Below are 11010 nucleotides of genomic sequence, written 5' to 3' on the forward strand. Positions count from 1 at the left end.
GCTGAGGCCGGAGAATCGCTTGAACCAGGGAGGTGGAGGTGGCAGTGAGCTGAGATCATGCTGCTGCACTCCAGCCTGGTGACAGAGAGAGACTCCCTCCCAAAAAAAAAAAAAAAAAAAGTAAATTAAAAGTCTAAGCATTAAAAAATTATTTGTGTATTTGTTTATTTTTGAGACAGGGCCTCACTCTGTAGCCCAGGCTGGAGTGCAGTGGTGCCATCTCAGCTCGCTGGAACCTCCACCTCCCAGGACCGACTGATTCTCCTACCCCAGGCTCCAAAGTAGCTGAGACCACAGGGGTGTGCCACCACACTCAGCTTATTTATTTATTTATTTATTTATTTTGGTAAAGACAGGGTTTCACCATATTGCCCAGGCTGGTCTCAAACTCCTGGGCTCAAGGGATCTGCCTGTGTCAGCCTCCCAAAGGGCTGGGATTGCAGGTGTGAGTCACTGAATGTAGCTAGATTATTCTGTTCCATCGGTTTACAGTAGTCCCCACTTACCTGAGGTTTCAGTTACCTTCAGCCAACCGAGGTCCAAAAAAATATTAAGTGGAAAATTCCGGAAATAAAACAATTCATAAGTTTTAAATTGCATGCTGTTCTGAGTAGCGTGATGAAATCTCTTGCCCTTCCTCTCCATCCCACCCTGGATGTGAATCCTCCCCATGCTGTAAAGGTTACCACCTGTTAGTCACTTAGTAGGTCTCAGAGTTATCAGATTGAAGAAACACAGCATGTGTTCAGTACTATCTGAGGTTTCAGGCGTCCACTGAGGGTCTTGGAACGTATTGCCCAAGCATAAGGGATCACTACCTGGATATGGTCCGTTGTTGTTGTTGTTTTGATTTTGAGACAGAGTCTTGCTCTGTTGCCCAGGCTGGAGTGCAGTGGTGCAGTCTCAGCTTACTACAACCTCCACCTCCCGGGTTCAAGCGATTCTCCAGCCTCAGACTCCCAAGTAGCTGGGATAACTTGAATATGTTACTAATGTTCTTTCGTATGTATGAAATCACTCTTCATAAGCTACAAAATGCACTGTGGAAGCCCCGTGGTGCCGGTGGAAAGGCTTGCTTCTCCAATTCTGTGACTATCCCAGCCCATCTGTCAGCTCCAATGACAGGGTTGCAAGGACACGCCCTATAATCAGCCAGGTCTTTGGCTCCATGTTCTGCCTGCCCTGTCCCCACTTTCTCCTTACCCCTCACTCACCTACCCCTCAACATACACACTCCAACCAGATGCAGGTCATTGTTCACGCTTGTCCCCCACCTAGAACACAGTTCTGCGTCCCCACAAATATCCACATCCTATCCTTCCATCAATGGGAGCCAGAGGTACCCCACCCTTTGCAAACTTGGCGGGTAACCCGTTCTCTGTGGTGTGTTCTCCTGTGGGATAACCCCTGGTTATCCCAGAAGGAACAGGAGCTGGAGGGTGTCGTCTCAATGTGGGTGGGTGTAGCCCAGCCCAGCCAAGGCCCTTCTGCCACTTCTGGGGTGAGGAGGATTAGGGAGTGGGTAAGGAAACAGTGAAGATTGGAGCCAATGTTGGGGGTAAGGGGGTGCAGTGTAAGCCCAGGAAGTGAGAAATTGACTGCAAGGAGATGAGTGACCTTGAGGCCCTGCCGGGAGTGGAGTATCTGAGGAGGCAGGGACTAGACCTCAGAAGGGAGCGAAGGGATGTCAGCTAAGACGCGCAGGCCACGCTGCTCCCAGGGATGGACGACAGGACCCTCAGCCCTGTGGGCTGCCTCTGGAGTAGCACAACCCACAGCTCCCAGCTCCCAAGAGAGGGTGGGGAACTAGAGGGGACAGGGCTGTCATTCTCTCGCCATGGGCCTCTGGACAAGCCACTTGGATTTTCTTTCTTTCTTTTTTTTTTTTTTTTTGAGACGGAGTTTCGCTCTTGTTACCCAGGCTGGAGTGCAATGGCGCGATCTCGGCTCACCGCAACCTCCGCCTCCTGGGCTCAGGCAATTCTCCTGCCTCAGCCTCCTAAGTAGCTGGGATTACAGGCACGTGCCACCATGCCCAGCTAATTTTTTTTGTATTTTAGTAGAGACGGGGTTTCACCATGTTTACCAGGATGGTCTCGATCTCTCGACCTCGTAATCCACCCGCCTCGGCCTCCCAAAGTGCTGGGATGACAGGCTTGAGCCACCGCGCCCGGCCAGCCACTTGCATTCTCTTGGCCTGTGTCCTCAGTTGTAAAATCGGAGCTTGGACTAAATGACTGGGAAGGGCCTTTCATCAGACGTGCTGTGACTTCAAGTAGCTTGTTTCTCGGATTACAAGGTTTCCTGGCCCTGAACTGGGCAGAGACCTATATGGAAAAGGCCTCAATTCCTCTGCCTCATTTTACCCTGCAAAATTGCAGGAGGACGTAGGAAGAAATAAAGTTATTAACGAATGTGTAAGGCGGCCGGGCGCAGTGGCTCATGCCTGTAATCCCAGCACTTTGGGAGGCCGAGGCAGGTGGATTGCCTGAGCTCAGGAGTTTGAGACCAGCCTCGGGAACACGGTGAAATCCCGTCTCTACTAAAAATACAAAAAATTAGCCAAGCTTGGCAGCGTCCACCTGTAATCCAAGATACTCAGGAGGCTGAGACAGGAGAATCGCTTGAGCCTGGGAAACAGAGGTTGCAGTGAGCTGAGATCTCGCCATTGTACTCCAGCCTGGGCCACAGAGTGAGACTCTGTCAAAAGAAAGAAGGAAAGACGGAAAGAAAGAAGGAAGGAAGGAAGGAAGGAAAGGAGGGAGGGAGGGAGGGAGGAGAGAAAGAGAAGGAAAGGAAAGGAAAGAAAAAAGAAAAGAAAAGAAAGAGTGAAGCATGGAATGTGTTACCCCAATGGTGGAAGGTGGTGGTGATGAGGGTGAAATGTTTTAGAACTGCTACCAGGAATGGGGTGTATGATAAGGCCAGTGACTCCTGTGAATCTGAGCCCTCTGCTTCTCTTCCTTTGCTGTGAAATGAGTTATTTGGTCACACACCGGACCGTGCAAATACCATAAAAATGGATGAGACATTCTGTGAGTACACAGACGGTGGTGCTGGCAGAAGCATGAAGGGCAGAGAAGGCAAATCCACATCTAGAATGTTGTCTCTTCCAGTGAGCAGGAACCTGGGCCCTGCCCATGAGGAAGAGGCCAATGTAATCAAGCTGCCACCAGGTGGCAGGCTGGTCTCTGGGGAATGGGGCCACAAGGGGCCCAGTGACTGTTTTGTACAAAAAGAGCCCTGAAGAAGATGATGCCTAACTCTAAACGTGTCATCGTCAGTGGGGGCTTCAGGCCCAATGGTAACAAAGGACGGCTAGGCCTGAGGTGGTGGTATTTTTAGAATCTGAGATCCCTAAAATCACTTTACCTTATTGGCATGAGCCCCAGAACATAAAACAAGTTGTCTTAGACTATCTTAAAATGTTCCTTGATTGCCTAGTTCCATCTGCCACCTCCCTCCACTCACCCAGATTCTCAGAGGGTTGATGACTCACAAGATCACACAGGGCAGATGCAGTGTAGCTGCAGTGTAATTATGGGGTGGGCTGCAAAGTGGAGAAGACCCTGCTCCTTCCTTGGGTCCAGCTCTCAGGTGGACAGGGTGAGTGCCATGCCCACAAATGGACATCAAATGCCTTCTGGGTATGATGCACTGGGCATGGAGCAGTGTCCGTAACCAGCAATGGCTTCTGCCCTTGAGAACAGATAGGAAACCATAACCGCATACACAAGCAAGATCATTTCAGGCCACAGTAGGTGCCACAGGAAGGAGATCAAATAGCATCAGAGGTCTGGGCATGGTGGCTCACGCCTGTAATCCCAGCACTTTGGGAGGCCTGAGGTCAGGAGTTTGAGACCAGCCTGACCAACATAGAGAAACCCTGTCTCTACTAAAAATACAAAATTAGCTGAGTGTTGTGGTGCATACCTATAATCCCAGCTACTGGGGAGGCTGAGGCAGGAGAATCACTTGAACCTGGGAGGCAGAGGTTGTGGTGAGCTGAGATCATGCCACTGTACTCCAGCCTGGGCAACAAGAGCGAAACTCAGTCTCAAAAAAAAAAAAAAAAAAAAAAAAGCATCAAAGAGAGGCTGGGGCCAGAGGCCACTTCAGCCTCATTACCAGGGAAGGGAGGCCTCTCTAAGAGGTGGTGTGTGGACTGGCAACTGAAAGGCAAGAATATTCGAGAGAAGAAACAGTGCAAGTGAAAACAGCTGATACCAGCTGGGTAAGGTGGGTCACACCTGTAATCCCAGCACTTTGGGAGGCCAAGGTGGGAGGATCATTTGAGGCCAGAAGTTCAAGACCAGCCTGGGCAACATAATGAGAGACCCCCATCTCTAAAAAAAAAAACAACAACAACACCACAAAACACAAAAAATTAAAAACCAGCCAATACTTTCACAGCGTTCCAGTTACTCTTTAACGTTCTTTTCACAAATTAGCTCATTTAATCTCATCCCAATCATATGAGGTAGTAAGATGATCACTTCGATTTTACAGATGGGAAACTGAGGCAGAGGTCAAGTAACTGCTAGGTTATAGAACCGGGTCCCAAACTCAGATAGTCTGGTTCCAGAGCTGGTGGGCCCACCCCATGCCATTCTGCTCTGAGAAGTCACTGGCATGGGAAAAAGCCTGCGTGTGGAATCTGGACTCTATTTAGCTCTATTTGGGGTAGAAATGCCAACCCATCCTTCCCAAGGGAAATCTCCAGGCTCCTTCCAGCTAGAGCCAGAGCCAGATCAGGGGCCCCAGCACCCCTCCCCTCTGGGGGATTCCTGAGGTCCCAGCTCCCTGCCCCCAGCCTCTGTGCTCCCAGCTATCTGGGCCACCTCATTCTAAAGGGATTTGGCTCTCAAGACAACTGGAGACTGGTGAGAAAGGGCTTAGGGATTAGACAGTGATACTCAGGAAGGTAAGGGACTTAATCGGGGGTTCGAGTGTGGGAAGTGGGGTGGGGAGAGGATTTTGTTTCTTTGCAAAGCCGGGCTGGACTGCGGAAGTGAGGAGGAAGTGGGGTTCAGGGGAGGAGCCAGACGGGGTTAGTTTCTCACTCTCTGTTGTGTCTTCAGAAGTAACACAATAGTAAGAGCGATCCCTCACCTGTGTGCGACCACCACTTCCCCGGCCGTTATTCCACTCGGAATTCTCACAGGCGGGATTAGTTCTCTCCCCAGATCACAGGCACCCAGAGCAGGCAGGTGACTTGAGGTGGCTGCAAGCCCCACAGGGCCGGGCTGGGAGGAGGGGAGGAGGCTGGGCCGGGGCCTTTCTGCATGGCTGCCCGCAGGCACAAGGGTTTTCCAGAGAGTTCTCGCTGACCTGGCCCCATGGAAGTAGAGAGTTCCACAAATATTTGTTGAAGGGTTTAAAAGACTGTTCTTTCCAACTCTCAAATCATGGTGCCAATCTCTACGCCACCCCCTTCCCCCTGGCACCACAGATCCTGAGGCCAAGGCAGGCAGGGGGCCTCTGGTCTCAAGGCCAGTGCCCTCACTTTAGTGAGGACACAACCAAGGTCCAGAGGGCACAGGCCAGCAGCCCTGAGGAGACCCCCATGTGTGTGCCTTGTGGAATGGTCACGGCAGCACAGTAAGCCAGAACATGGTCTCCAGCCCACACACTGGACTCCCAGTCCAGTGCTCCTTCCTGTGCCCAGAACTGCCCCCCTGAAGAACCTGAAGCACAGGGCTCTAACTTCCAACATTAGGACTGCCACGCTCATGTTTCTCCTAGATCTCTGGGTGTCACCAGCCTTCATTTTTTTTTGTTGACACTGAGTCTCACTCTGTCACCGAGGCTGGGAGGCTGGAGTGCAGTGGCATGATCTCGGTTCACTGCAACCTCCGCCTCCCATGCAAGTGATTCTCCTGCCTCAGCCTCCCAAGTAGCTGGGACTACAGGTGCATGCCACCATGCCCGGCCAATTTTTTGTATTTTTAGTGGAGACGGGGTTTCACTGTGTTAGCCAGGATGGTCTCAATCTCCTGACCTCATGATCTGCCCACCTCGGCCTTTCAAAGTGCTGGGATTACAGGAGTGAGCCCCTGCGCCTGGCCACCACCAGCCTTCTTTAAGTTGTTCACACTCTGTGTTCCCCCAACCAAAGTCCCCAGCAAGGTGTACCTGGAGCAACACAGCCATCGCAGCAGGCCCTCCCCTCCAGCCTGCCTGACCCGGGAGGCCTGGTTCTTCCCATTGGGCCACACTGCTCCCTGATCATTGCCACCACCATGCATAGTAGTCCACATCAAGGCCAGGAAAGGGGGCTTCTGGTTGGCAGAGGTCGTGTTGCATTGGGTAGCTCAGGGAGAGGCTCCTGGAAACAGTATTTGTTCAGAGCCTTGAGGGCTAGGGAAGACCTGGCAGGAGGATACGGGACACAGCAGCAACTCTCACAGAGGCAGGAGGGCAGAGGTGTGTCTTAGGGACAGCGGGAAGCTTCTTGGACGGAAATGAAGCGTGGAGGAGGCGAGTGGTCGTCGGTGCCACAGGGAATGCTGGGATGGGGTCGGGTAGACCTCAGATGCGGATCAGTGGAATTGAGCTGACTCAGGAAGGAACCGGGGAGCCATTGAAGAGTCTTGAGCAGGAGGGCAACATACCTAGTAGGGAAGAAGAACTGCAGGGCAGGGATTGGGAGACGGAGAAAAAGTGGGGATGCGATGGAGGAGCGCTCTCTCAGTAGCCAGCGCCAACGACTTCACCAGGTTATTTATTATTATTATTATTATTATTAAATTTGAGACAGAGTCTCACTCTTGTCAACTAGGCTGGAATGCAATGGCATGATCTCGGCTCACTGCAACTTCCACCTCCTTGGTTCAAGTGATTCTCCTGCCTCAGCCTCCCAAGTAGCTGAGACTACAGGTATGCGCCACCTTGCCTGGATATCTGTTTTCTTTCTTTCTTTCTTTCTTTTTTTTGTGTATGTTTAGTAGAGACAGGGTTGATCATGTCGGCCAGGCTGGTCTTCAACTCCTGACCTCAGGTGATCAGCCCAACTTGGCCTCCCAAAGTGCTGGGATTACAGGCATGAGCTACTGAGCCAGGGCCTATTTAGGATTTATATGATCAAATCAACCAGCTGTTTTACAGTGGGCCAGAGATAGGTTAAGTCTCAGTGGAGGAAGAAGAAAGAGGCAGCTGTTGAACCTGAGAGGGGCAGGCCCAGGGATGGGTTTTTTACTGAGGTTTTCATTTGGGTAACTTCAGCATCCTGCTTGGTGAAGGTGGCCCTGTACTTTCCTGGATAACTTCTGCAGGCAGTTCCCAGGCCTGTCCACACCTTGGCCAGAGCTGGGTTTAAGTCCTAACTCAGCATGTGCTCACCTATGACCACCTCTCTCCCTCAGGCTCCTCAATAAGTTACCTGACCTGCCTACCTTAGAGGACTGTCCCACACTTAAGTGACAAGCTAGATCTGAAAGTACCTTGTAAACTGTACATTGCTGAACCAATATAAGAGGCTGTGGTTTTTTTCTTTCTTTCTTTTTTTTTTTTTTTTTGAGAGGAAGTCTTGCTTTGTTGCCCAGGCTGGAGTGCAATGGCGTGATCTTGGCTCACTGCATCCTCCACCTCCTGGGTTCAAAAGATTCTCCTGCCTCAGCCTCCTGAGTAGCTAGGATTACAGGTGTGTGCCACCACGCCTGGCTAATTTTTGTATTTTTAGTAGAGACAGGGTTTCACCATGTTGGCGAGGCTGTTTTCGAACTCCTGACCTCAAGTGATCTGCCCGCCTCGGCCTCCCAAAGTGTTGGGATTACAGGCGTGAGCCACCACGCCCGGCCAAGATGCTGTTCTTTTATAATAGTTTCCTTTGAGTAGCCTGTACCCTGGAAAGAACATCCTGGCCCTGGAAGGGTCTTATATAAAGATCTTAGCCATGTATCCAGTAAGGAAAGCAGTCCTGTCCTGCCCCAGGCCAGAAGCCAGCGAGCCTAATTAGGGCAGAACTGCCTGAAAACTCTCTGCAGAGGTGGGGGCTGGGGGTCTCAACCCTCACGATGCACCCTGCAGCAGACTTCTATGGTGAGGGCCACACTAGGGGCAGAGCAAAGACCTTAAGTGTCTTTAACAGGCCTGATGCCTTCACCTCTGGGTAAGGAGAGAGACTGGGGGCATTCTACTTTCTCTCTCCTGGAGACTTGAGTGTTGAGGCAGCCAGGGGATGGTTCTGGGAGACGAGGTGCCCACAGACTCCTGGGCCTAGCTCTGCATTAATTCCAGGCCACGAGGGGAGGGCACAGCTGAGCACCTTCCAGGTGCCAGGCAGTGGGCACTCCATGTCTGTCATCCCACTAACAACTCTGGGCAAGCCATGCCTTCTCTGGGCCTCAGTTTCCCTAGCTGTTAATTGAGATAAGTTGCATGATCCCTGAATGATCTATGTTTCTGTCTCCCTCCCAGGGTTCTGCCAGCACCGGGATCTGTGTCTCTATTGGAGCATTTCTTTAATTAATTAATTAGTTAATTCAGCATACATTTATTTATTTATTTATTTATTATTTTTTGAGACGGAGTTACCCTCTTGTTACCCAGGCTGGAGTGCAATGGCGCGATCTCGGCTCACCACAACCTCTGCCTCCTGGGTTCAGGCAATTCTCCTGCCTCAGCCTCCTGAGTAGCTGGGATTACGGGCACACGCCACCATGCCCAGCTAATTTTTTGTATTTTTAGGAGAGACGGGGTTTCACCATGTTGACCAGGATGGTCTCGATCTCTTGACCTCGTGATCCACTGGCTTCAGCTTCCCAAAGTGCTGGGATTACAGGCGTGAGCTACTGCACCCGGCCAGCATACATTTATTAACAATTCCTGTGGACCTGATGCCATGACTCATATCTGTAATCCCAGCATTTTGAGAGGTTGAGGCAGGAGGATCACTTGAGGTCAGGAGTTTAAAACCAGCCTGGCCAACATGGTGAAACCTGTGTCTCTACTAAAAATATAGAAACTAGCTGGACATGGTGGCATGCACCCGTAATCCCGGCTACTCAGGAGGCTGAGGCAGGAGAATTGCTTGAACCCGGGAGGCGGAGGTTGCAGTGAGCTGAGATCGTACCACTACACTCCAGCCTGGGTGACAGAGCAAGTCTCTGTTTCAAAAAAACAAAAATGAAAACAAAACAATCCCTGTGTGCAGGATGCTGTGCTGGGGGTAGGAGAGTTGGGGAGATTTAGAGGTGAGTAAAACAGGGCCCTAGGCCCGAGGACCTCATGGTCTAGCAGGGCAGATGCTACTAAGCAGGGCTGCATCAAGGCTCTGCGGGTCCTCTCTGCCCACTCTGCCTCTCTTCACCTCTCTTGCTGCAACCATACTTACCACCATCTACCAAAGCTTTGCTCATACCCTTGTGCTGGCCTGGAATGAATGAGTCTTCCTTCTGTGTCCCAGCTCCAATGCCACTTCCTCTGTGAAGCCTTCTAGAATTCTTCCAAACCAAGGCAAATTCTCTCCTCTTATTTTCTTTTTTGAGATGGAGTCTTGCTCTGTCACCCAGGCTGAAGTGCAGTGGCCCGATCTTGGCTCACTGCAACCTCTGCCACCTGGGTTCAAGCGATTCTTCTGCCCCAGCCTCCCAAGTAGCTGGGACTACAGGCATGTGCCACCACACCTGGCTAATTTTTGTGTTTTTAGTAGAGACGGGGGTTTCACCATATTGATCAGGCTGCTCTTGAACTCTTGACCTCGTGATCCACCCACCTCGGCCTCCCAAAGTGCTGAGATTATGGGTGCGAACCACCATGCCCAGCCAAATTCTTCCCTTTTAAAGCACCAGATACTTGCTACCTCTCCTCAGGCCATTTACCTTGCCCTCATATTCCAGTAGATAGTGCCTGTTTCTTATCTTTGGGAGGGCAGGGTGGTGTCTGATACATTTCTGGGTCCCAGAACAGTGTGTACAACCTGCTACACAGAAGGCGGAAAGAACAGCCCAAGACATGTGACCATGTGCTACAGTGGCGGTAGATTAAAGTGCCAAGAGTCAGAGGCAGCAGAGGGGAAGGCTGTTTAGTTCTGAAAGGAGGAAATGTCTTCACTGTATGGGGAAGGCGCAGTGATTGGGTTTGTGGCTGGGCAATCAGATGGCACAGGCCAGACAGGAGGCTGCTGGGCGTCCATCCCAAAAGTCAGACTTGCATTTACCTGGGAACTCACAGCTCTGGCCCTTGGGTAAGAGCTGGGGAAGCAGATAGGCTGACAGCAGGCCTCCTTCCACTGGGCATTGCTTTCACTGGTGGCTTCCTCCTGGTCCCCTCTGTTCCCACCCACAGGCCGAAGCCTGCCTGGCCAGGCAGGCAGCAAAGGGAGGTGGCACAGAGCAAACTAGGAAGTGGTTGCAAAGAGCGAGCCCTGTGCTAGCTCTTGCCCTCAGTGAATTAAGTACATCAGCTTGCTTCAGCACTTCAGCATCCTGCTGACTTCAAGTCCGGACCATTGCTCCTTTTTAGTGAATAAAGATGCTGGGATTCCAAGGAGCAAAGTGGCTTGCTGGGTTGACATAGGCTAGCTGAGGTGTGAGCATGTTAGGAGTGCCTCTCAGAAAGCAGGGGAGGTCAGAGGCAGATGACAGGGGCTGGGGTGGGGAGACAGGGTCTGTGCTTCTTTGCCCCCCAGTCTGGTGCCGTTCTTCATCCTGCCTGCCCACAAGTGGAGAAGAAAGGCTGTCAATACTGACAGGCCCCACGCTGGGTCTAGCAGGAGTGGTCACACACTGAGGGCAGGACAGGAGGTGGGCCAGGATCTCAGAGAGGAATAGTCAATCAATGCCACCGTTCCCAGAGATGGCGATGGCTGGGCTTAGGGAACATCGCCTCTCACAGCAGCACCTGGCAAGCTTTCTATTCCTTGCGGGGAGAGAGGGAAGCGGTCCCTCACTATGGGAGCCAGGTTAGAAGAACTCATTAGGTAGCACCTTTCAATCCCTCCTTGTTCAGAGGCCCAGAGAGCTCAGGTGTCTCGCCCAAGGTCACACATTGAGCTAAGGGTAAATTTGG

Source organism: Saimiri boliviensis, chromosome 21, assembly GCF_048565385.1.
Source record: "Saimiri boliviensis isolate mSaiBol1 chromosome 21, mSaiBol1.pri, whole genome shotgun sequence".
Taxonomy (NCBI): Eukaryota; Metazoa; Chordata; class Mammalia; order Primates; family Cebidae; genus Saimiri; species Saimiri boliviensis.